The following is a 27,144-nucleotide window of genomic DNA, read 5'->3' on the forward strand; positions in this document are numbered from 1 at the left end:
AGGCAATTTGTACTTAAGAAATAGTCATGTAGTCTTGAATAGAGGGTGGAGATAGGGATCAGGGTAAATGATGTCCTTGGTATATTAGGAATTCTGAAATAAAAACCCAGAGATAAGAATATGCAAAGTGGAAAGCCAGAGAAACATTAATAGCATGTGTAATTTCTGAATAATGAAGAGTATGTAAATTAGTATAAGGAGTTTTTTTTTTTTTTTTTTTTTTTTTTTTAAGACAGTTGATCAGTAACACTGACTGATGACAGTGGCTTCCATGTAGTTGGTGCTAGCAGGTAAGCTTACAGAAATGTTGGTACCAGGGACTAGGTTATTGCTGGGTAAGGCCTGACCAGGCATTTGTTTGAAGGAATATGGACCTTGGGACTCTGGATTAGAAAAGTAGTTGAACATTTTAAGTGCTGCTTAATGGGCAATATAAGTAAAAGCATGGAAGATAGTGGTACTCAATATGATTTGATGAACTGTGGGGGACTTGCTCAAAAGCTTTCAGAGGAGAAGAATGTTAGGATGTGGCCTCGAGACTGATCTTGTGATATTTTGATCAAGAATGTGGCTGCTTTTTGCCCTTGTCTGAAGAGTCTGCCCAAGGCTAAATTGAAGAGTTTTGGATTAATTCCATTGGCAGAAGAAATCTCAAAATGCCTACTATAGACTCTGTCATGTGGTTACTAGTGTTTGTGCTTATAAAGATTTATAACAAAAAGGATCAAGCCGAGCAGGGTAAATTATAAAATGAAAATTTTGAGTAGAAAAAGAGCACCAGGAAGTGGAATGAAGCTAAGTCCTATGGTCAAGGCGACAAACAGATTAAGAAATGGAATACAGGGAGTGGTGATCTCATGTAAGATCCCACCCAGCTAAGTTTCTAACTTTTGAAAAAAAAACTAAGGAAAAGATTAGAACCTGGTGTGGTGGGGCGCATCTTTAATCCCAGCACCGGGAAGGCAGAGGCTGGTGGATCTCTGAGTTTGAGGCCAGCCTGGTCTAAAGATCCAGTTTCAGGACAGCCAAGTTTAGGCAGTGATGAAAAGAAAGTTGGCGAAGATGTAATTGAATGAGGGGGCCATGTTCCAGCCCCAGCAAGCAGCAGAACTTGTCAGCTCCAACCACGTGATTCTGGCTTTAAAGTTAAGGATAGAAGAAACAAATTATGGTATTTGCCTCTGCACTAAAGAAAGCAACTGAGGCCAGGCATATGTCAGTGGTGTCCCTAAAAGGAGGCCTAGTAGAGAGGTCATTGCATGAAGCTGTGAAATTGAAGCCTGGATTGCCTTGGAGACCCCAAGATGTTAGCCATGCCAGTGTCTAGGGATACCTGCTGAGGAGAGCTACTAATAGGGAGTAGAACCAGCCCAGGAGAAAGAAATGTGTTGCTATCAACAAAGCTGAACAGAGTTGGAGATCTGAAGAGCATTTTTGACATCAGACATGAAGATGCAGAGTTTGGAGTTTGCCCAGCTGGCTTTGGTCCAGTATTTCCTCACTATGCTCCCTTCCCTATGTTTTGGAATATTATGTATATCCTATGCCATTATAGGTTGGAAGTATGTGATCTGCCTTTGATTTTGATTTTTACAGGTGATTATAGCTAAGAGATTGCATGAATCTCAGAAGAGACTTTGAACTTTGGATTTTAAAATATTGTTGAGACTGTAATGGACTATGGGGACTTTTGAAGTTGGACTAAATGAATTTTGCATTATGATATTGCTATAAGCTAGTAGAGGCCAGGGAGTGGAATGTGGTAGTTTGAATATAATTGGTCCCCATTATTTCAGAAGGAGTGGCTCTATTATGAGGTGTGGCTTTGTGGGGGTGGGTATGGCTTTGTTGAAGGAAGTGTGTCATTGTGGGGGTGGGCTTTGAGGTTTCTTATGCTCATAATACTGCCCAGTGTCTCAGTTGACTTCCTGTTGCCTGCAAGATGTAGCACTCTCAGCTCCAGCACCACATCTGCCTGCATGCCACCATGCTCCCTGCCATGATGATAATGGACTTAAACTCTGAAACTGTGAGCAAGCCACCAAAATTAAATGTTTTCCTTTATAAGAGTTGCTGTGGTCATGGTGTCTCTTTCTCTTCACAGCAATAGAAACCCTAAGACAAAATGTTGGAAGGAAGTTTGAATTTTTGTGGTTTATGGGCAATAGTGTTCTGGGACTGCTGATAATATCTATGGGGACTTTATGTAGTAAAAGTGGTCCTTCTTCAAAATACTTTTTAGCTCTGACCAGACTCTTCTGATACTTACGATCAGTGTTCTAGAATTCTATGGTACCCTACTAATCCAGAATCCTTGATTGGGTGGTTGTCCACTCAACTGTAGTCTTGTTCCATAATTCAGTATAGAGACAAGGTTAGTCTTGAGGATCTGTTCTGCAGACAAGATAAAGAAGTTGTCATCTAGAGACTTCTTTACTGATAGAAATGATAAATTAGAGGATAGAAATCCTTTTACTACTTATGCTTCCTACTCACTTCAGTGCATAGATGGGATAATAGGATCCACTACAGCCAGTTTAGCATCATGAAGACCACAAAAGATGCACACACCCAGAGTTCTAATGTTGTTGAGACACTGAATAATTTAAAGTCTCTAAATTTCTATAAAAAATAAATAATATCTTTTTTTGAGCATATGACACTGTTAGTTGTAGCAGGAATCTTAAAGAGTCTTATCAATAAAAACAAACCCAGGGCCTGGTATTGGGATGGATGCTGGAAGATCAGAGAAGCAGAACAAGCCTCAGCTACCTCACCTTGCCATTTCCTCAGCTGATCCTGTTTCTTTAGAAAGGAACCCTCTGAGTCCTTATCCAAATGGATTTCAGCTGAACTGTGCTGCTCAAAGCCTAAATGCTTAACCAGGCAGTAGTTCCTCATCCTCACGCCTTAAATACCTTTCTGCCTCCTGCCATTACTTTCCTGGGATTAAAGGTGTGAGTTACCATGTTTGGCTGTATCCTTGAACACACAGAGATCCAGGTATATCTCTGCCTCTGGAATGCTAGGATTAAAGGCGTGTGCTACCACTGCCTACCCTCTATGTTTAATATTGTGGTGGTTCTGTTCTCTGACCCCAGATAAGCTTATTAGGGTGCACCATATTTTGGGGAACATAAAACCACCACAGTTAGTTATGATTAAAAGTAACAAAGCTTATGTTGCTATCCATTACCAAGACTTGTATGAAAACCTTTGATAATATATTTGGTAAATGTGCCCATTATTGGTAATAACAAGATAATATAAAGAAACAGAGTGATCCAGTCATCTGTTGAAGGACCTTCAGGCTGTTTCTATTTCTGGCTACTTTGAATAAGGCAGGTATGAACATTGCTGAGCGTACCTGTGAAGTAGGTTGTCTTTTGAGTGTATACCAAGGAGTCTTATGGGGAATTTATTTTTAGTTTTTTGATGATTCTCCATACTAATTTCCTGAGTGGCTGCACCAATTTGCATGCCAACCACCAGTGAATACGGGCTCCTTGTTTCCCACAACTTCACCAACCAGCATCTCTTGTCAGTTATTTTGCTGATCTTTGTTTTAATTTGCGTTTTCCTGATTGCTAAGGATAATGAACTTTTTTGAGGTATTTTTTAGCCATTTTTTTTATGTCTTCTATAGAGAATTCTTCATTTAGATTCCCTAGCCTATATTTTAATCGATCATTTGTTTTCTTAATTCTATGGTTTTTTTTTTGTTGTTGTTTTGAGGCAAGGTCTCTCTATGTAGCCCCAGATGTCCTAGAACTTGCTATGTAGACCAAGATGGCCCCAAACTCACAGAGGTCCACCTGTCTCTGCCTCCCAAGTGCTAGGATTAAAGGTGTGTGCCACCACCACTCAGCTTCATCTTGAGTTCTTTATATATTCTGGATATTAATCCTTTGTCAGATGTATAGTTGGAAAGATTACTTCCCATTCTGTGAATTTCTTCTTAAGCCGTATAGTTGATTTCTTAGCTTTTCGGACACTTTTTAATTTTATGAAGTCCCTGTTGTCAATTGTTGGCCTTAATTCCTTGACAACTAAGAGTCCTCTTCAGAAATTTCTTTCCTACCCCTATATTTTATAAGGTGCTGCTTATGTTCTATTCTAGTAGTTTTAGTATTTTAGGTTTAAAATAGAGGTATTTGATCCAGTGTTGCCACCTGCACAAAATACAGGTGATTAGAAACAGACTAATTTAAGTTGTCTGCATGTGGACATTCAGTTTTCCCAGCACTGGAAGATTTTCTTTGTGGAAGATGTTCTTTTCTCCTGTGTATGGTTTTTGTTCCTTTGTCAAATATCAGATGGCATAAATTATGAGCACTGCGTTTAGGGTCTTCTGTTTTACTCTGGTCTATATGTCTTTTTATGCCAGTATCATGTTGTTTTTATACTATTGGGAAGTAGTATAACATATATTGATGTCTGGAATAGCAATCCCTTCAGTATATATATATATATATATATATATATATATATATATATATATGTACTCAGGATGACTTTAGCTGTCTTGGGTCTTGTCTGGTTCTTTATTTTAGAATTTTTTTATTTCTGTGAAGAATATTATAGATATCTTGATTGGGGTTGCACTGAATATGTAAATTGCTTTTGGCAGGCTGGCTGTTATTATTATAATAATTCTACCAATCCATGAACATGAGATATATTTCCATTTGCTAATATCTTTCTCAATGGCTTTCTTCAGGGATTTGAAGCTTTCATTGTTGAAGTATTTCACTTCCTTGGTTAGACTTATTCTAAGACATTTCATTGAAATTGATGCTATTGTAAATAATAGCATGCCCATAAACTCTTTCTCAGTGTGTTTGTTGTTGGTGTATAGAAAGGCTAATTATTTTTCTCCTTTGGTTTTGTACACTTATGCTTTGCTGAAACTGTTAATTGTTTTTAGAAGTTTTCTGGTGGAACTTTTGGGATCTCCCATGTATAATATCATGTCATCTGCAAATAGGAATACTTTGATTGCTTTTTTCCTATTTGTTTCTTTATTTCTTTTTCTTGCCTGCTACTCCAGGTAGTGCTTCCAGCACTATATTGAAAAGGAGTAGGGAGAGTGGACAGACTTGTCTTGTTCCTGATTTAAGGGGATTGATCAAGTTTTTCTTCACTGAGGGTAATGTTGGCTGTGGGCTTGTCACATATAGCCTTTATTATGTTAAGGTATGTTCTCTCCAATCCTTCTTTCTCTTAATGTCCCCTAGCAGCTGAATAGACAATGAAAATATGATACATACACTCGGTGGAACACTATTCAGCTACAAAGAAAAATGAAATCATGAAATTAAAGATAAACTGAAGGATTAGAAAAGATTATATTGAGTGAGTTAAATGTAGACCCAGAAAGACAAATGCTGCATGTTCTCTCCCTTGTCCGTGGGTCCTAGCTCCACAATTCTCAAATACACAGGGTGAAGTAACCACAGAAACCAGGAAAGTATGAAGGGACTGTTGGGTGGTTACTGTCTCTTTATTAAGCCAGCATAATTCCTTACTACATTTTGCAGTGTATCCTTACACTCACAGAAAAGTGTAGCAACTACCTCTCATCAATGAAGCCTTTCTTTACAGCAAATGGAGACCATCACTGAAAACACAGCGGAACACAATGCAGAGATCAATAGATCATGAGGATCCCAACACCAACAGGTACATCTGTCTCACAGCCATTGCCTCTATAGCTCAAGGAACAGCACAGAAGAGGTGGAGGAAAGATTCTAAGAGCCAGAATACCAGGAAGTCTTCTGTGAAACAGTCTTCCCTAGAAATGGCTGCATGAACAAAACCGGAACAGTGCCAGTGTCGGTGAACATGTTAATGTGGAAATGGATTAGTGATGTAATACTATTTCAATTAAAAACATATTTTAAAAATGATGTGAAATGGGAGTTGGAGAAATGGCTCAGAGGTTAAGAGCACCAACTGCTCTTCCAGAGGTCCTGAGTTCAATTCCCAGCACCCACATGGTGGCTCACAACCATCTGTAATGAGACCTGGCACTCTCTTCTGTATACATAATAAATAAATAAATCTTAAAAAAAAAGAGTTTTTTTTTTTTTTAAAAAAGATGTGAAATGTTCACTAATAAGAATAAAGGGCTGGCCAGGCATGGTGGCACATGCCCTTTGTCCCAGCACTCAGGAGGCAGAGGTTGGTGGATCTCTGTGAGTCTAGGCCAGCCTGGTCTACAAAGAGAGTTTCAGGACAGCCAGGTATGATATACAGAGAAACCATCTTGAAAAACCAAAACAAACAAAACATAAAAAAACAACAAACAAACCCTGCAAAAAACCAACAACAATAACTACCAAAAAACCCCCCAAACAAACAAGCAAATACAACCCCCCCACAAAAATCATACCAAATCACCCCCCCCAAAAAAAACAACAAAAAAATTGAACATTTGATAGAGAGGTGGGAAAGACAGAGGCTCAAAGTGTTTCTTCTTAGAATTATTTTGCATCTGTAATCCCAGTATTTAATAGCAAGATGGCAGGTGGAGAGAGCAATCCCTGGAATTGTGTGGACTAGTTGCCTGGTTAAACAGTGGTGGACAACAAAAGAGAGACCTGTTTTAAACCAGTGAAAGGAGAGGACTGGCACCCAGTTTATCCTCTGACCCTCCATGCATTCACCATGACGTGAGCACACTTGTGCACACATACAAGCAAACACACGTGTACACACACACACACACACACACACACACACACACACACAGAGAGAGAGAGAGAGAGAGAGAGAGAGAGAGAGAGAGAGAGAATGAAAATCACTTTATATAGCACATTTTTTTTTATTTTGTATAAATTTGACTCATGTTTATTTAAACCATTGCTAATGAAGAGAAAACAGGGAGATGGGATTTCTTCTACATGAGGCAACAAAAGCAGCAGCTAGATGCAGACTTAGGTATTTTCCAGAAAAAGAAAATCCAGTAACTCCTAGAAGGGCAAAAACATTAGAAACTATAGTATTGAGCTATATAAAATATAACATTATACATATATAATAAGGATGATACACATAGTGTGTTTATATAATTTAAGTGTTTTTTCCAGAGAAGATGATCTGTTAATTTCTTACAGTGTATATATAGGTGTGCCTTATAAAGAGTTTTTAAAAATACTAACATCCATAGGACTCCTACATTTTGAAGACTAACTCTCGTCCACTGTAGCTGTAGTCACTATTTGCAAGGTTCTTGATTTACCCACACTAGCGTTTCTAGTCTAACACATTTTGAACTGCTCACAAGTTTTCTCATGTTTTGCATGCCGAGATACACTTAAAGAATTGTTCAACATCCTTAGCCATCAAAGAAAGGCAAATCAAAATGACTTTGAGATAGCATCTTACACCTGTCAGGATGGCTAAGATCAAAAACACTGATGACTGCTTATGCTGGAGAGGATGTGGAGTAAGGGGAACACTCCCCCACTGCTGGTGGGAGTGCAAGCTTGTGCAGCCACTTTGGAAATCAATATGATGGTTTCTCAAAGAATTTGGAATCAATCTACCTCAAGACCCAATGATACTACTACTCTTAGGCATATACCCAAAGGATGCTCAATCATATCACAAGGACACTTGCTCACCTATGTTCATAGCAGTGTTATTCATAATAACCAGAACCTGGAAACAACCTAGATGCTCCTCAACTGAAGAATGGATAAAGAAAATGTGGTACATATACACAATGGAGTGCTACTCAGTTGTAAAAAACAATGGCATCATGAAATTTGCAGGCAATTGGATGGGACGAGAAAAAAAAAAAAGCATCCTGAGTGAGGCAATCCAGACCCAGAAAGACAAACATGGCAGTATGTACTCACTCATAAATAAATATTAGCTGTACAGTAAAGTATAACCATGTTACAAATCACAGCCCCAGAGAGGCTAAGTAACAAGGAGGGCCCAAAAAGGGACACATGGATTTCCCTGGGAAGGGAAAATAGAATATATCTTTTGGGCAAACTGGGAGTTGGAGAGGGAGAACAGAAGCATGAAGGATTGGATTGGGTGCACTGGGGACAGGACAGAGGGGGAAAGTAATGAAAGAGGTATCTTGATGAGGGGGAATATTTTGGTGTCAGAGAGAAACCTGGTGCCAGGGAAACTCATAGGTATCCACAAGGATGACCCTGGCCATATCTGTAACATGGAGATATACACTGCTGTAGGAAAGGAATTGCAAGAAACTGTTCTTTCTGTCCTTGGACCCTGTCCTGGTGTATGACACCACATTTACCAGGATAATTATTACAACGCTACATCTCCTGCTGAATTCCTGCTACCCAACAAAACTAGAGTCTGTGGGACTGTTAGGGAGAATAGAAGTTTATCTCCAAATTTGAAAATGAAAACATCAAGAATGAAGAAAGGTGACATAATATTTTCCAGGAAAAGTGACATTCTTCTCTGAACATGGGAAGACAAGCAGATTGTCCGAATGGCATCAACAATCCATGACACTTCTATCTTGACAGCAGGAAAAAGAAATAGAAAAACATGAGAGACTATCGTAAAACCCACCTGTATCAAGCAGGGAATACAATGTCCGCATGAAAGGCATTGACCATGCAGATCAATTATCTTTGTTTTGATCCATTCTGAGGAAAATGATGAAATGGACAGAAAAAGTCATGCTGTATCTTGTAAACTGTGGACTTTTTAGTTCCTTTAGAGTGTACAACATCCTCAATACCCAAGCAAAAATGAAGTATAAACAGTTTCTGCAATCAGGGGTCAGAGACCGGATAGCAGATGATGATAATTCAGGCTCTCTGGAGCCAGAGACAAATCTGTCCAGCCCTTCTCTAGGGGTGCAAGGAGAGTACCTCATAAGATCCACCCAAAAACTGTCAGGTGATATGAAGCAGCATGAACCTACGTGTATTCCAGCGAGCGGAAAGAAAAATTTCCTATGGACCCTGCAGAGTTTGTGCTGCCCACAGAAAAAGGAGCGAATTTGGATACTTAGGTAAATTTTATATGGTCCCTCTTCATAGAGGAAAATGTTTTATGTAGTGCCATACATTAAAAAAGTACTAGGGACTTTAATTAATTGTTTAATTAGCTGTTTGTTTTGTAAATAAAAATGCTATAATTATTGAAAAAGAACACCTAAAGTGCATCATGATTTCTAATTATGATGATTTAAATAACATGCCGTTTGCCCAAAAATGTGTGGTTCCTGGCCTATGTCTTAGAGGTTTCTATGCGGTACAAAATGTGTTAAGTGTACATGAAAATGAGCAAAAGACTCTCAAGGTGTGTCATTTGATCTTCAAAACCAAGAGGTAAACTTAACAAGGTAGAGGTTATCATTCCTACTTAAATGTGAGGAGAAGGGCATCAGCAGGCTTTTTATTTTTTATTCCTACTCACTAGTGAATGGTAGGAGCTAAACTAACCCTGGGCTTCTGAATTCAGACTCTGAGAATCCCCTACGATGCTGTAATGCTGGTTCAGGATATCATGCTCATTTCCAAGTCCTCTGTCCTCTCTCTCTACTTCCTTTCTTCCCTTTTTTACCTTCCTTATTTCTTAATTTATTGAGTTACTTTCTTTGCTCATGTGCTTGGAGTAAATGAATTAACCAAAGGAGCTGTTCCATGGGCCACAGTCTAAGGAAGGGGACATATACATACACACATGCACGTGTACACAGACATGACGCAGACACACACAGACACACAGACATACAGACACACACACACACACACACACACACACACACACACACACACACACACATTCTCCTGGAATACTTGTGATCCTAGGGATGATGGTGAGAATTAATTACTCTCTTTTTGTCTGTAGCCTTTCCTCATCTTTTCTTATTCTTTTTGGAGAAGTCTGAACTAGCAGAAAAGCATAGAGCTCCTCTTTGCTCAGTGAAAGATGGGAGAGGCTGCAAAAGGACATTCTTCTTGCAATTGTTAGTTACCCTTTCTACAGGAGACTACCTGCATCCACATCAAGAAGGGTGCAGAGCCTTGTCCTGGACTAAGTGTCAATCACTGCTAGGAATGAAGCCGCTCTCAAGGTGGAGGTGGCGTTGAGAGCACAGTTTGAGGAGCCCTTTCTCTGGGCAGCTCACAAGAGCTGTACTTCACAAAGAGATTCTGGACATGGGGTGTTATTAATTTGGTAGGGAGAACTCTTGACAGCTCATACTGTTTCAAATACATAAACAGCACTGCCCAAACAGGGCTTTGGTCTTCAAGAACACTGAACAAAGAACACTGAAGTGCATATGAGTTGTGCTTACCAGGTATTCAGTCTTTTGTTGGTTTGTCTCTTGACAGTCAGAGTGGCTGTAAGCCATGCACAGTCAGGGAACTCCAGGCATGTATACGCTGTCCGAGGCACATTATAATTCTCACCATTTTAATGGGATCCCACCTGCTGGGTAAATACTATAATCAAGAGTTTAAAAAGAATAAATTAGCTCTACTTTTTCTGTATTCTTATTTCTGGGGGGGGGGCACTTGCAACAGTTTCATGATCAGAAAGTTTTGTGTCTATTTCAAATAAGTATTTACCCAAGCTTGTAAATATCAAATTTAATTGTACCACTATTTCTTCTGTTTTCCTCCTAATTGTTGGTTTAGCAGTATGGCACTTTCCTAAAAAAAAGATTAGTAAAGTAAGAGCACACAAACTTTACCAAAGTTTAATATTAACTTGCATAAACTGGATCACTGTCAAACCTCAGCAAAGACACAGTGGACACACCTGTGCTCTCCTCAGATGTATGTGTGCTGATGGTGGTTTTGTGACTTGAATTTTCTGTTTCCACATTTGTGATGGGGACTGGAGATGCTGAGAACTGAACCTGGTTCCTCTCACATGCTAGACACTGAGGTACACCCCGAGCCTAATGTTTACTTCCCAACCCATATTTCTTCAGTTTATACAACAGATGATAGGAAAGGCACAAGAGGAATTCTAGATTGGTCACAGCAGATACACAGTGTAGACAAACAAACAAGCAAAGCCTCAGCCTAGCTACACCCTTGTGTGTAACTGTGGATCCTCTCAGGAATTCTCTAGAAGATGATCTGTATTTATATCCATTGCAGAGTGTACATGCTGATGATCTCCCAAAGAGACATGATGCTGTGTCTATGGATCTTGCTGGTGGTGCCACTATTATGTTACACTTACTGAGGAAGCTGGCCTAGAATGTCTGAACTCTGGGTGAAAAAAAGGCAGGACTCCAAAGGTGGAAAAAAAATGGAAAGTGAGAAATAAGGAACACAAGCATTTTAAAGAAGCTAGCGGCTGAATAGAGCCAGTGAGAGGCCGAGACAAAGTCGTGCTCCTTGGTGTCCATAGGACCCTGTAAGGGTGAGCAAATGCATATCAAAGATTTTAAAGGGCATAGCTTCTAGTTTGGATGTCTATCAATCTATGCCAAGAGCATTTAGAATTACATTTTATTACTTATAGTTTTAAAGAGAGCTTCTTTACATGCAAAAGTGTTCCAGAGTAGGCTGCCGATGACCTAGTAATTTATGATGAGTAAGTGTGTCCTTGTGGGTTTACTTTGCAAACTGCTTCCTGAAGGTTGCTTATGGCCACCTTGGTTACACTGTCTCATGTAACCAATGTTCTGCGAGTCCCCTGTGACTTATCTTAGTCAACACCCACCCTTTCCCTGACCTAACAAGTGCCCTCTCACTTCCCTCCTACCTTCTGCTCTTGCTTTACTTCTAGAGGAAATCTTTTAAAGGGGAAAAGAAGACAGTAGATATTGGTCAAAGGAGAAGAATAAAATTAAAACTTAAAACATGTAGTGGAAGAATTTTTATCACATTAGTTTCAGAAAGCATTAGTTGCTGCTCTTTCATCATAGAGCAGAAAACACTTTCTTCAAAATCTTACTTGCTTTGATAAGTTGAATTTAATTTTATTATTTATTCTTTTATTCATTCATTTATTTAGTGTGTGTCTTAGTTAGGGTTTCTGTTTCTGTGAAGAGACACCGTGACCATAGCAACTCGTATAAAGGAAAACATTTAACTGGGGCTGGCTTACAGTTCAGAGGTTCAGTCCATTATCATCATGGCGGGAAGCATGGTGGAGTGCAGGCAAACATGGTGCTGGAGAAGGAACTGAGCGTTCTACATCTTTATCTGCAGGCAGCAGGACAGTGTCCACCCTGGGGGTAGCTTAAGCATAGGAAACTTCTAAGCCTGCCCCTATCCCCACAGTGACATACTTCCTCCAACAAGGCCACGTCTCTTAATTATGTCATTCTCTTTGGGGGGGGGGCATTTTCTTTCAAACCATCACGATGTGTATGGTCTGTATGTGTGGGGTGTGCATGTGTGTGGATGTGTATGCCTGTGGGTGAGTGTGTGGAGGCCAGAGAAGGACCTTGGGTGTTCTACTCTATCATTTTCCATGTTATTTTGTTGAGACAGGATTTTTCTCACTAGACCTGGAGCTATGCTGGCAGCCAGCCATCACTACAATCTTCTTGTCTATGTCCACCTTCTGGGCTAGGGTTACAGGTAGGGTGGCATGTCCCAAGACACTCTGTCAAGTATGAACTCAAGAATTCTGAAAAGTTTTGAAGGACTTTGCTATCTGTATATACATGCTTATCCCATCACTATTAATTTGTATTTTTGGTGATTAAAAAAATGACAGTAGTTCTCAGTTTTTTGTCAGAAGGCCTCAATGTATGTTCTTCCCACAAGAGATCCTTGTTGAAATTGATATTGCTGCCTAGTGTGTTAGTGAAACAGCTGTTGACCTCATGTTGGCCAACAGGAAGAAATGATACCCCATCTTATGCTCACATTGGGAATAGTGTTTCTAACTGTGCTTTGTTCTATGTTTCCCTTACAAAATCAAGAAGACACACAAAGACATAGGAAGAGGACCTTGCATCCTCATTGCTTTCCCAGCTCTGTAAATTTTTGATTATTTTAAATAGATTTAAAGTCATGAATACTTGCTTTTTAAAACAACTGCACTCTACAATCATGGGCATCATTTTTACCCAGGTCATGCCAATATTTAGTCAGAGTATTGTAGGACAAAAGAGACCTAGAAACCCAAATATAGATGGTTGAACTTCATTAAAATCAGGTCTGGCTGAGAAATGGTAGAGTAGGCATTGATTAAGTCATCAGTCATGAATCCTTTCCTTGTTAGAAATCTGCATGTGGTTTTTATTCAGGTGGAACATAGGCTGTTACAAAATATCTTCTTACCTCTTCCTAGAGTTGACCTGATGCATTTCAGGTCATCATAATGTGGGAAGGGAATTACCACCAAAGACTTAAAACCATGATGGCCAATCATGTCTCTAGTGGGCCTACATTTTTATCTGCAGCGTCTTCATGCCTAGTTCTGTGCCTAAGTCTTCGGGCAGAGACCTCGTTGCACACCTCTGCTGAGATTCCCTCACAGGTGGTACTTTGGAGATATTTTTCCACAGTCCAATTTAACACCCAGGACTCCACTCCATCACCCTTCTATCTTATCTCAGGGATCATGACACTGAAAAAAATCTTTTGTTTGAGATTCTCACAACAACAAGATGACCACTTTTTTTGTTTTTATCTACTTGCTCTTTAATTGTGTGTTGAAGTTCCATAGGGGAAAATGAAGTTTGGGTCATACTATTTTTCTTTAACTAATTAGTCTTAAATGCCTTCTGTATTGGTTACTTTTTTCTCATTGATACAATAAAATGCCCAAGAAGAAGAAATTTAAGGGAGGAAAGGTTTATTCTGGCTTATAGTTCAAGCAGATACATTCTATCATGGCATTGTGAGTGGGAGCCCTGCTGGTCACATTTCATGTATAGCCAGGATGCAGAGAAAGAACAAGGAGTTAGGACAGTCTATAAAATCTTAAGACTTGCCCTCAGTGACTCACTTTCTTCAGCAAGGCTCCCACAGGTTTCCTGAACGTTTCTAATGGACCAACACCAAGCGTTCCACAAATCTTAACACCTCTATTATAGCTTGTTGCTTTAATTGGCTACTTTAATGCTTGGAACCTCAGTCTCCTATCCCAGCTCATCTGAACTCCTGTCAAGTAACTTAGGAAGCAGTGTGTTTTTCAGAGACCCATGACTTGCTTAAAATGGGAGAGCAGCGGTTGAGTTTGTGCCAAAGGAAAATGAAGGCATTAAATGATGCCTTGCCTGTTGTGATAGAAGGAACACTAATGCACAAAGTTACAAAATTTAAGGTTCATACCTTGAAAACTATTTTAAACTTAGAAGAAGAATATTGAATAAGTCTGAAAATTGAAAAACACCTCACTATCATGTGTTGCATATATATGTGTCTCTACTTGCCAGTAATTTTTGGTAATAATGCCATTGTGATCTTTTTGGCTTCTTAACAGAATGAACTGATATGAAAGCTAGCCTGGATGAAACAGGATGCCTCTCGGTAATGACTTTTTGTGCCTTTATGTCCACAGTACAATACTACTTAAAATCTCTATGGAAGATAAGTAAATCCCTGGGTTTCAATGGACTTAACTATTGACTTCAAGAATTTGAGAAACCGCAGTTAAGGCTATTGAAACTAATAGCATCCAGCAGGATTAATTTTATTAGATTTTAATTAATCAGAGATAGGGATTAGTAAAGCTTTTAACATTCAAATGAGGATTCACAGAGGAAACAGTAAGTCTCTGAAGCATTTGTTTGTCATTAGTAATGTAGAACTGATATTACTCAACAAGGGAGAGATTTCCAGGGGTGGATTTAGAGTACTACAACTGAGGAAATATTAACCTTTATTTCTTCCTACATTTTATCTGAAATTTACACATTTTAGTGCATACCATATTCTCAGTAAGTTATTTAAAAATAAGATTGTTTTAATGAATGCATAAAGTATAATAGTCATATTTATATTGCATGCATAACTGTTTTTTTTCACTCAATTCTGTACATACTAATTTATGCTATTAAAGAAAACTTGGGGGCTGGAGAGATGACTCAGAGGTTAAGAGCACTGGCTGTTCTTCCAGAGGTCCTGAGTTCAATTCCCAGCAGCCACAGGATGGTTCACAACCATCTGTAATGAAATCTAGTGCCCCCTTCTGGCCTGCAGGGATACAGCCAGAACACTCTATGCATAGTAAATAAATAAAATAAAAAAAAAAGAAAAATAGGAAACTATAGTGACTATGTGGCATTTTAAAATACATATTTTAGGTGGCATACTGTATCAGCTTTTTAATTCTCTTTGCTAGTTGGAGAAAGGTTTTTTGAGGGAGAGAGAGGAAATACTTTTCCTTGGGATAAGGATATGGTTGCCCTTAAATATGAACTTTATTCTTGTCTAGAGGTGTTTAGCAGTGAACTTTACCATAACTATCTCCTTGTGCAATTTCAGTCACCTAGCAAAGCAGAAGCTCAGCATGGAGAGCCAATCTGTTATTTCTGTAAGTACTGTCTGGTATTGCTTTTGTCTCTGTGGGCTATTGTAACAAAATGCTATAGTGGGTAGCTTAGAAGCAACAGAAACCTGTTGATAGAACAGTTTTTTAAATAATTACTTAAAGTATGGATCTGAGAGACCAAATAGACAAGTGTGTGTGTGTGGGTCTCTGCAGGTGTCAAGCAGGCAGCAATCCATGAAGAGGTGGAGAATGAAAACTTAGTTCAGCTTGACTTTTCCCATCTCAAATGCCAGAAGATGGGTTCTGGCGATAGGTTACTTGTATTAGTTTAAGAGTCTAGGGAGGGATCTGTCCCCACCCAGGTCATACAGATAGTGCAGAGGTCATTTGGGCTATTTGCCATCTCTGGTTCTCATTGTGGGAATTTGGGGGAGTCACTGGCTATATAGATAATGTGAGGGACATTTAAATTACTAGTCACCTCTAGGGATCGGCCCAACAGGTATCACAGATCACCAGGCTATTAATCACTTCCAATTACCAGGTTTCTGGTAAAACAGGTTATATGCCCTTCCCTTTGAAAAGACAATTCAGGTGCTTGATGTTCCTGGAGATCTGTGGGTACAAGGTTCTTCGTGCTCCTAACAGAAAATATACAAATGACACCTCTTCAACTCTAATAATTTTTCATCAGTTTTATGCCATTCTTCCCTAGTAAACTTCCAAGGCCGGAAGCCATAATAGCCTTTGTGTTGCTTTCAAGCACACACTCCAGTAAGTTGGTTCTTAGCATCCATGTCTGCAAAAGTGATTGAACCACCTTTTTATGATGAGGATGGAGAAGGAGATGCCTGGATGAGGAGACCCATTGTGAGGAGAATATTTCTACACACCGTAGCCAGAAGTTTCTCTGGTCACACCCAGCCTTGTGGTCCTGCAGCCACTTATAAAATAATCACTCAGAGGCTTATATTAATTACAAACTGTATGGCCAATGGCTTAAGATTCTTGCTATCTAGCTCTATCATCTTTAATCAACCCATTTCTATCCATCTATGTTTTGCCACATAGCTGTGGCCTTACCAGTCTGCTGGCATGTTGCTCCCTGGGTGGCTGGCTGGTGTCTCTCCCATCTCCCATCTGCCTTTCTTCTTCCTGTCTCTCTCTTGGATTTCCTGCCTGGCTATAATCTGACTCACCATAGGCCAGAGCAGCTTCTTTATTAACCAATCATAGCAACACATATTCACAGCGTACAGAAAGACCACCCCACAGCAATAACCACTGCTTTTGATATGTAAATCCTGGGCTATCAAGATCTTGGTTGACCCAGGGAAAACCTGTAGAATGAGGTGACCTTGATCTGCATTAAGTGCTACACCTTGGCACCTTGCTACTTTAAAATGTCTCAGCTTCCTCCCATGCCTGGAATTCCTTTTGCATGAGAGTGGTTCTCAAGATGTGCATACTGGCAGCATCAGTGCCAACAGGCACTTATTTTTTTTAAAGAATTAATGTATTTAGACACTCACATTTATCAGACATGTGTCCATTAACACAACTGTATGAATTTGGAGCAGCTTTAATTTAGAATGGAGAGCTATAATAAGAAGCATCTTATGCTAAAGTGGGAGAATCTTGAAGAGTTGGAACAGAGTAGGATTTATTTTATAACTAGTTAATTTGACCTAATTTTTTCTGTAAAAAACAAAACAGTGATACCTAATTATTACAATGAATTTTTTTTTTTTTTTTTGTTTTTGTTTTTTGTTTTTCAAGACGGGGTTTCTCTGTGTAGCTTTGCACCTTTCCTGGAACTTGCTTTGGAGACTAGGCTGGCCTTGAACTCAATGAATTTAAAATGATTCCTTTGCTTAGCAGGATGTAAAAAAAAAATGAGATGGGGACAAACTAGTTCCTAGGAGAGAAGATGTTAGTTAGCTGTTGGAACATGGTCTGGGAATGGATTTGTATGAGGGAAATTCTGAGTGCCTGTGAGAACACTCCAGAAAAATAAGACAAGAATCTTGTGACCTCAGTTGCTTCAAAACATGGAATTGTTCTTGGAATGTGTTTTTGTGTTCCTCCCAGATGTAATGGATAGGAATGAGTTTACTTCAGGTCATTTATTATTGCTTGCTGCTGTTATTCAATTAAATTTTTATATGCCTCTATAGAAAAGCATGTGTGGCCATGTATAGCTTGTCGCTGTGATTATGTACAGCTTGAACACAGGAGAGCTTTACTCACATGACTTTCTTAACCCTCAGCGTATAAATTGCCTGATACCTGAATAAAGTTGGCTATTACACATGAGACTTGAGTCCACCTCACTTATTGGTTCCATTCTCCCAGGTCCTGCTGCCTCTAGAGGGGTGACAGTATGTATACATGTGCTATTCTAAAAGGAGGAAGATATATGAGTCAAAGGTCTCTAGAACTTCCACATTTAGCCCAACCCAGTTGGCTCAAATGGCATCTTTTGAGTGTGATAATTTATTCATCAACATTGAAGGATTTAGAGCAGGAAGAGATGCTGTACGAAGAGAGACTTCAGAAAACCCACTCATTCATATGCTTACCTGAGAGTGATCTCTTTACCTCTAATTCTTTGAGGCAAGGATGAAGCTGAATAGCTCCTGACTATCTTATGCTTTCAGCTTTCCAGAAATTACTTTGTGTGTGTGTGTGTGTGTGTGTGTGTGTGTGTGTGTGTGTGTGTGTGAACTTTTTATCTTAAAGGATGGACATTCTCAGAAAAGTACCAGATTACTAGCAATTATAATTGTTATAGTTATCACTGTTATAATACCAACTAATGGATGCCTTCCTGATCATCATCAAAAGTATTGCTCTTCTCTATATAATGTGCATAAGAATCACTTGAGGGTCTATTTCCAGTGCAGGTTATGATTCTACATTTAGCTTGTGACTGAAGTTGATAGGAATAATGCTGAGTCTCTGGACCCCATTGTGAGGAGCCAGGATAGGAAGAATGAGAACCATATGATATTCCTTTCCTGCCATAAAAGAAGAGAGGGAAACCATAGCTTGTTCCTGTGACTATCAAGAAGTTGTTAGCTGCTTGCCACATTTTCTCTAGCAAAAGTAATTCCCAGTGATGTAATTCTGGCTTCACTGACCTCCCCTTCCTGGAGGTGCAGGATCACTTACTTCTACTGAACCTCTGCCTGGGGCCAAAAAACTAAGTAGGCATGTCTGACTTGCACTACACTCAGTTTTGATTAATAATGGAATCATTAAGCTTCTAATTTTACTTGCAGACGCTTACATCTTAACTTTTTCATTCTGTGGAGCTTTTTTGAAGTACTCTGCCAGTCCAAGCAGTGGGAATGCAATAATGATGCCATCATGATGGTGTACACTAGAAAGCAGACAGAATGATACTCTCCAAACAGCTAGGAAAATTTGCATGACGCTCAGATAGAGTTCAACCAGATCTACTTCACCAGAAGTCCTAATTGCCAATTAAGGTCCAGTGCTGACACTTATTAGGGGCTGGAAATTAGAGATAAGAGACTTTTAAAAAGCTAACTATTTTTATTAGTTCTATGAGAATTTCAAACACCCATACACGTGTTTTGATATTTAACTCCTCCCAGATCCATTTCCTCCCTACCTTTCCACTGCTCCCAGTTTCATATATTCTTCTGTTTTAAAATAACCCATTGAGTCAAATTTGTATTGCCCATAAATTCAAGGGTGTGAGACTATCCATCCCAGCCTGGCCTATCTGTCAGGGACCACACCCTTAAGGTAATTGACTCTTCCTCCCTAGTAACCACCTACTGCCAGTAGATCCTCAGCCTAGGACTTAGGTGGTCCCTTCCCATCATGCAGGAATGTTGACTGGTGTGATCTTAAGCAGGCAATGGTTTTGTTTTGTCCAGAAAATACTGTTTCACTCTGGTCCTTCCAGGCTTTCTGCTGCCTCTTTCTCAATGTTCCCCGAGCCTTGGTGTAGAGGGCCTATGATCTAGATGTCCCATGCATGGCTGAGCTCTCCACAGACGTTTAGCGCCTCTGCACATTGATCAGTTGTGAGACTCTGCATTCACTGCCACCCAAGCACAAAGAAACATCTCTGGTAAGGTCTGAGAGCTGCATTAATCTATAGCTACACACACACACACACACACACACACACACACACACACATACATACACACACACACACACACATACATACACACACACACACACACACACACGCACACACACAAATTTAGAAGGCAATTGGATGTTATAATGGTCATAAGTTCACAAGTTCACTCTTGGGCCTAAGGTCCTACCAGCCATAGATTCTTAGCAAGACTGACAGGAGCAGGCAAAGTGTTTCCTCCTGTGGAATTCAATCAGATTCCTTTAAATCCAACCAGAAGGAGGTTGGTTAACCCCATAACATTGGTGCCATAGTTGTAGACCTGTTGGTGTGTCTTGCTCTGCCAGTCATTATTTTAGTTTACAGGTAAGAACTTCTAAAATGTAGACAGATAAACAGCTTTTGAATACTGATGACTTATCCATTTATGCTTTGGTGGTTGTGACACCCATACAGAATTTTCTCTTTCAAATTGTGCTTAAACTTCCATTGCTAATATAAAATGAATAAGCCCAAAATTATACACAAGTCAGTTAGTTTCCTTTTTATTATTTATTTTTTTATACATGATATACACATTTGCCAAGCATAAAAGTAAACTTTATCGTGATTTAAGAATCTTATTTTATGGTATTTATTCGATTAAAATTCCATGGAGGCTTCCAGAATTGTGCAAAGATTGTAGAGAAATATTCTGGGATGAGTAAATAGTTTAGAAGCATAGCAAAAAAAAAAAAATCTAATTCAGTACTCATGGAAGCTGCAGACATTGAGGTGGTGATTGATATATAACAGCTCAATGGATAGTATGTCTCCTCCTCCACCTTCTCTTCCCTCTCCTCTCTATCTTTCTCTGATATCCAGTTTAAGGTCTGAAAATTTTTACAGTTCCCTCTTAACCATTTCTTAGTAGTGTATAGTTCTATTTGGGAGAAGCTGTAAATAGGATGATGGCAGAGTCTTGGGTAGCAGAATCATTTCCCTCCTTTTTTATTTATTCGTCTCTCATATATTACAAATGGCCAGCCAAGATTCCTGCCCTTTGGGATGAATGCCTTGCTTGTGTGTAGTATCTGTGGCTAAAATGGGATTTCACACCCATGACTAAGCTTCATTAGAAGGGTAGACAGAAAAGAAGTTGATTTTGATTTATTAGAAAAAAAGAACACCTTCCTGTCTTATCCAGATGAAAGCCATCATAGAAAGAAATTTTTAGAAGGAAATGGAGCACCCCACTGGTTGTGAAGAAAGAACCAATCACAGTAAGGTTGTGTGTGGAAAGCATGGGGGTCTTGGACCCCCACATTCAGTTTCCAGAGTCCAGGAATCATGCCCACAGTTTAAGAAGTGGTGTCTTAAGACATTTATTAAAGAGGGATTGCAGTAGTGAATCCTCTATTCTTTTCAGATATATTTGTGTAACCTATACAGGTTTATTTTTCTCTCTATAACCTGGAAATCCATCCCTCCAAATATAACTGGCAGAAAAGGTGACTTCTTGTATTTACAGCTAGTATACATAGTTGGTCTAAGTAGCCCTTACACTAACTGACATTGCAACTTAGGGTCTTACTTATTTATATTTATATTTATATCTACATTATCTATCTGTCTATCAATTTGTCTATCTATCTATCTATCAATCATCTATCTATCTATCTATTTATCTATCTATCTATCTATTTATCTATCTATTTATTTATTGAGTTCCCCTTTTCCATTTAAAACAATCTACCAGGTTTGTACAGATGAGAGTCATTTTTGTTTCACACCGTATTTTTTTTTCTGTAACAACAGTCCATTAGCGACTAAAATCTATTTTAATCACATTGGCTGTGCTTGGCTTTGGTTTTGACACTACTATCATGTGATAGAATAGAAGTATAATGGTCTAAAGTCTTGAGGCTCTAACACATATCATTAAGTTCCCTGGGAAGCTTAATTTTAACTTTGCATCTCAAGGAAAATGTATTAAAGCTGCCAATACAATGCTTCTCACTATTCTTTAGGTATAGAAGATGCTAAACTAATTTGGCCAGGATTTTGGATATTAAGGGTTTAGAACATGTACACATAATGCCATTTGCTTTGGCAAAATTTCCTCCACATTTTTCTTTGTGAAATAAATTGTTTTATTTTCCAGTCATTTACAATATCCACATTTTATTGCTCTAAAAACCAAGGCCTGATGATTTAGTTTTCTCTTGCCAACAACAAGCTGAGTAGCTGAGTAAATGGATACAGATTCCTGGTTCTATAGAAATACAAATTTCCATCAGTCTCCGTGAATGACTTGAAGGTGAAAATGTTTTACTAGTGACACAGTTAACAGCTTCTGGCAATCAGACTAACAGGTCTGGTGAAGGCACAACATTTAAATTGCTGAGCAGCACCCCAGCTCCTCACTGCAGATTTTATTGAGCAAATCCTCCTGTCTGGGGACACACAGAGAGCTCTCACACTGTTCAGAGGTGAGTCCTTACTGGGATACAGAGCACTATTTAAATCCTGTTGTTAGCATGTGCTTTTGTATCTGCCTGAGCACACGATTTAATTCACCTAGATATCTAAGTAGAAGAAACACTTGTTCTTTAGGAGCATCAAGATGGATGTGCGATTTAAGTTTGTTAGAGGAATTCTTTCTTGTTTCTCAGTGAACTATTTTTGGTTCATTATGGTAGGAGAATGGACAGGACACCTGCTTAGAACCTGCTTTTTACAAACTCTGGAAACTTCAAAAGAAGAACATTAATTCTAGGAGGGAAGAGGAGTGGATGGAGTTGGAAAGAAGGAAGGTGTAGAGGGAATGGGAGGAGAGGAGGGAGGGGAAACTGTGGTTGGTATGTAAAATAAAATAAGGAAAAATGCTATGAATGAAAAAAAATAAAACTAAAAAGAAAGAAAAAGCTTCTAAAGCAAAGTTGTTTTTTTATACTTCATCATTATTGTATAAAAATATAAATAAATTTTATACTCGTTTTGTGAATATAAGGTTATATTAACATTTAAATTATATCACTATATTAATGAAATATTTATTTTATTTTTTGTGTCTGAGCATTTGCCTGGTTGTATGTATATGAACCACATGCATTCTGGGTATCCACAGATGCCAGCATAGGGCATTAGGTCCCTTGGAACTGTAATCATAGACAGTTGTGAGCCTTCCAATGTGGGTGCTGGGAATTGAACTCTGGTTCTCTCTGAGCAGGCAGTGCTCTTCACCACTGAGCCATCTCTCCAGCACGCTGATTAAAATTTAAATTAAACATAAAGCTATGCCTTTATTTTTACCATTATCACTATATAAAATTACAATTTTAATGGTGAGTTATTAGTGAAACAATACAATGTAATTGCTTCTAGTTATTAAACATTTGGTAATGCAGTTATTTATTTCATGTAGGTGTATTTCAAGAACAAAAATGTGGCACAAACAACAGAAACATTTTCCCCATTATTGTAGTATTTGGAACTTTGTGTTTTGTTATTCTGGAGCCATTCTGAGTTACAGACTAAACCAAATGAATAACTAGAATTTAAAATTTTAGTAAAGGCTGTGTAATATCAGAATCTAAGTTAACCCCATAGTCCTGAATTTGAACTGTAAATTTCAGTATAAAGTCAGGATATATTTCATCTTAAAACTGAACAAAATAAAACAAAGTCCCCAAACTTATTTAATTCTGTCTAATGAAAAGGCCTGAAATAATAATTAATGTAGTAACAAAGACTGTACCCACTGGATGTTATAGTATCTAAATACTGTCACCCATAAACAAAATTAAGAGTTCATGGAGAACTGGGTAGTCTCTGGTTTGGAGAAAAAAGCATGGAAAAAGAGCTTTGAACATCTTGTCATTCATGGTGAAGAAGTTGCTAAAGGACTGAGAAGCCATGAAGAGACTTCCTCTAAATCAGTGTGTTGGTACCTCAGGAAAATGGAAATTAATCTCTCCCAAGATCCAGCTATACAACCTTTGGGCATATACCCCAAAGATGCTTCATCCTACCACAGAGACATTTGCTCAATGGTGTTCATTGCTGTACTATTTATGATATCCAGAAATGAGAAACAACTTCCCTCAAAAGAAGAATGGGTAAAGAAAATGTGGTACATTTACACAATGGAGTGTTAGTCAGCTGTTAAAAAATGACATCATGAAATTTGTAGGTAATTGGATGGGATGAGAAAAAAAATCATCCTGAGTGAGGTATCTAAGACTCAGAAAGACAAATTTGATATGTATTTATTTATATGTGGATATTAGCTGTTAAGTCAATGATAACCAAGCTACAATTTGTAGAACCACAGAGGTTAGGTAAAGAGTAAAGGGACTTGGGATATAGATAGATCTCATTAGAAAAGGGAACTAGAATAGGCAGTGATGGATATGTGTGTGTGTGTGTGTGTGTGTGTGTGTGTGTGTGTGTGTGTGTGTACTGGAATGAGAAGATCATTGGGAAGGGGACAGGGAGAGAGTAATGAGCGAGGAATACAGGGAGAAACAGATAAAAATTAAGGGACATTTGAGGAGTAGTGTGAAAACCTAATTCAGTAGAAGCTTTCTAAGATATATACATATATGAAGGCAATCTAAATGAAATCACCAAATAATGGAGGAGACAAAGTCCCAACCAGCCATCCCTTGTAACCAATAGAACCTTCAGTACTAGGATTGGGTTACATCTAATTGAGTGTTGACCAAAGGGGTCCCATAGGAATCCTCAAACAACCTAGGCTGTCGCCAAGACTATTATGTTGCCCTCCAAACCTGATGACAGGCTTCATTGATGAAGAGAATACCTATATACCTCTTGGAACACAGAGAGATCTAGTTGGTGCCAACATAGAATCTTCACCCCTATGTTCTAGCATCTTTGGTACAGGAAGGTACTCTGCATGCTACTAAAAAAGAAACATAAACACCAAGTCAGCCACAATCCCTTTCATCTACAATAGTATCTTGTCTGCAAGATATGCTAGGGCAATGGTGGCACAAACTTGTGAGAGTAACCAACCAATATCTGATTTAGCTTAAGGTCCATTCTACAAGATGGAACCCATACCTGACACTGCTTGGGAAACCAAGAACCAGAGACTGTATTAGCTCAGCAACCTAGGGTAAAACCAAATATTACAAAACAACAAAGCAGCAATAAAATGACTCATAATGACATCCTTCTATACTCATAGATCAGTGCTTTGCTCAGCCACCAGAGAAGCTTCCTCTTTCAGCAGATGGAAATAAATACAGACACCCACATCCAGACATTATGCAGAGAGTGAGAGACCTTGAAACATTCAGTCCTCAATGATATATTTCTATCAAATCCTTCCCCTCAGGGCTTAGAGAAACCCACAGAAAAGGAGATAGGAAGAAAGTAAGATCCAGAGAGAATGGGGAACACCAAGAAAACAAGGCCCTCTGAATCAACAGGATCCAAGTTCAGATGAACTCACAGAGACTGAGTCAGCATGCATAAGGCTTCCACATGTCTGGACCAAGTCTTCTGTGTATATATCATGGCTTCCAGTTTAATGGTTTTATGAGATTCATGAGTGTGTGCACAAGTAAGTGGATCTCTGATTTTTGTGCCTTCTCCTGGGCTCTTTTCCTTCTGTTTGTGATGTCTAACTCTGATATGTTAGTTTTTGTTTTGTCATATCATATCATATCATATCATATCATATCATATCATATCATATTCCCTTAGAAGCCTGATTGTTTTCTAATGAGAGAAAGAAAGGAGTGGATCTGGATGTGAGGGGGAAGTGGGAAGAAACTTGGAGGAGTAGAAGGAAGGGAAATCATAATCAGGATATATTATGTGAGAAAAAAAATCTGTTTTCAATAACAGGAAAAACATAAAAAATTAAAAAGGGAACTTTAAGTCCACCATATTTTTACAAGGAAAATGTATACTGCTTGTATAATGAAACTTAATTTTATGATACAGTAAAATAACACCAACAGAGATGTCCCTGTAGTAAAGGGGGAGGCATATACTGCCTTAGATGACTACTTTCAGTTCATTTTTATACTAAAAAATCACTGCTTACATGAGGAGAATAAAAACAAGAAAACCCATTATTTTTTTCAAATGGGAAAGGGAAGAACTGGGCATTTGCCTTGCCTGTGTTTTATGAATTATTGCACCAGGATGGCCGAAGAGTTGGTGGAGAGTTTATGTCAAAACTGAAGCAGGAGAAGACTGAAGAGTAGAGAGCTCAGCCGTTTTGAAAGCTTTAATGATATCATGAAGATCATCCAGTATTATCAAAGCTGAGAGACAGCCAGGTGTCTTCTGTCTTCTTTTCATTGTTTACACCATAACTTATGAAGAGTCGTGGTTAAAATTCCACCTCTAATCTGGGTCCTCAGTTAGATCTAATGACTAGTTTCTCGAAAAATAAGCTGGAGGGTGGAGTTAGGCAGTGTGGCAGCCATCTCTCAAATCCAAATTATGAGAAACTGTAGGAAATTGACACAGTTCCTTCAGCAAATTAGTTGCAGAAGAAAAGGAAAAAGGTAAGATACAGATCAAAATAAATAGTTTATGCTGCTTACTGGCCAAGTGCTTGCCTAACTTGTATAGGGCTGATGGTTCACTCCCCAAACACCACAAAGCAGAACAAAAACACATAAACTGGTTTGAAATTTGTCTCTTATTTGGATCCTGATTTCTGCAAACAAATTGTAGCTAAGTTACCCATGTGCTATTTTGGAAAGAAAAATCTTAGCAGACTTACCTCCTTCCTCATACATAGTGAGAATGTAGCTTTTATTATTGCTCAGTGTGGATGATTGGCTCTATATTGTCTGATAATCAGTCTTCTTCATCACACCATGGACTTTTGTGGGTCCAGAATCCTGCATGTGTCAAGGGAGAAAAACCACACCCTCATACTAGTCAGCAATAGAGGCCTTAACTTTAGTTGCCAAGACTAAAGCTTTTGCTGATGGCGTACAAACGTTGAACCTCTGTAGATCGCAGATGTGTGGGTAAGGTTGGCTTTCTCTCACAACTCTTTATACAGTAAGATGATAGGAAATTCAAATGAAGTAATTAAGGAGAGCTTAATAAGACTAGTCAGAAAGACAACTTCAAGTAGATTGCATTGGTCAAGTCAGTAAAATAGTGACAATAAATATATAAATTTGAGTCATTAGTGATAAAAATAAATTTTCATTAAATTAATGAGAGGCAAGGAAATGTTTTCTTACAGAAAGGATAAATACAGAAAAGGTGACAACAGAAAATTTCCAGTTGCTGAAGAGCACAGTAATAATTTTTTAAGTAAGAATATTTAGTGGATGCTAAAATTAGCTGGGTAAGACCAAATCCCAGCTTGGAGTGGGTAAGTGATCACAAAGTCCCACCCTTAGCCAAGGATCTATTGCACCTGATAACTGTTGAGAGAGGGAAAGTTTGTTTTTTAAGAATGTATTGGCATGGACAGGTCAACTATGCTCCAATGGAAGGTCACAAATCCAAGAATATATGGGCAGTACACCTTGGACTCGATGGGTTAAAGAAAAAGAAAAAGAGAGGACACCATCAGGGATGAGGAGAGTCATTCGTCTCTAGGGATG

Source organism: Onychomys torridus, chromosome 23 (genome assembly GCF_903995425.1).
Source record: "Onychomys torridus chromosome 23, mOncTor1.1, whole genome shotgun sequence".
In the NCBI taxonomy this organism is placed as follows: domain Eukaryota; kingdom Metazoa; phylum Chordata; class Mammalia; order Rodentia; family Cricetidae; genus Onychomys; species Onychomys torridus.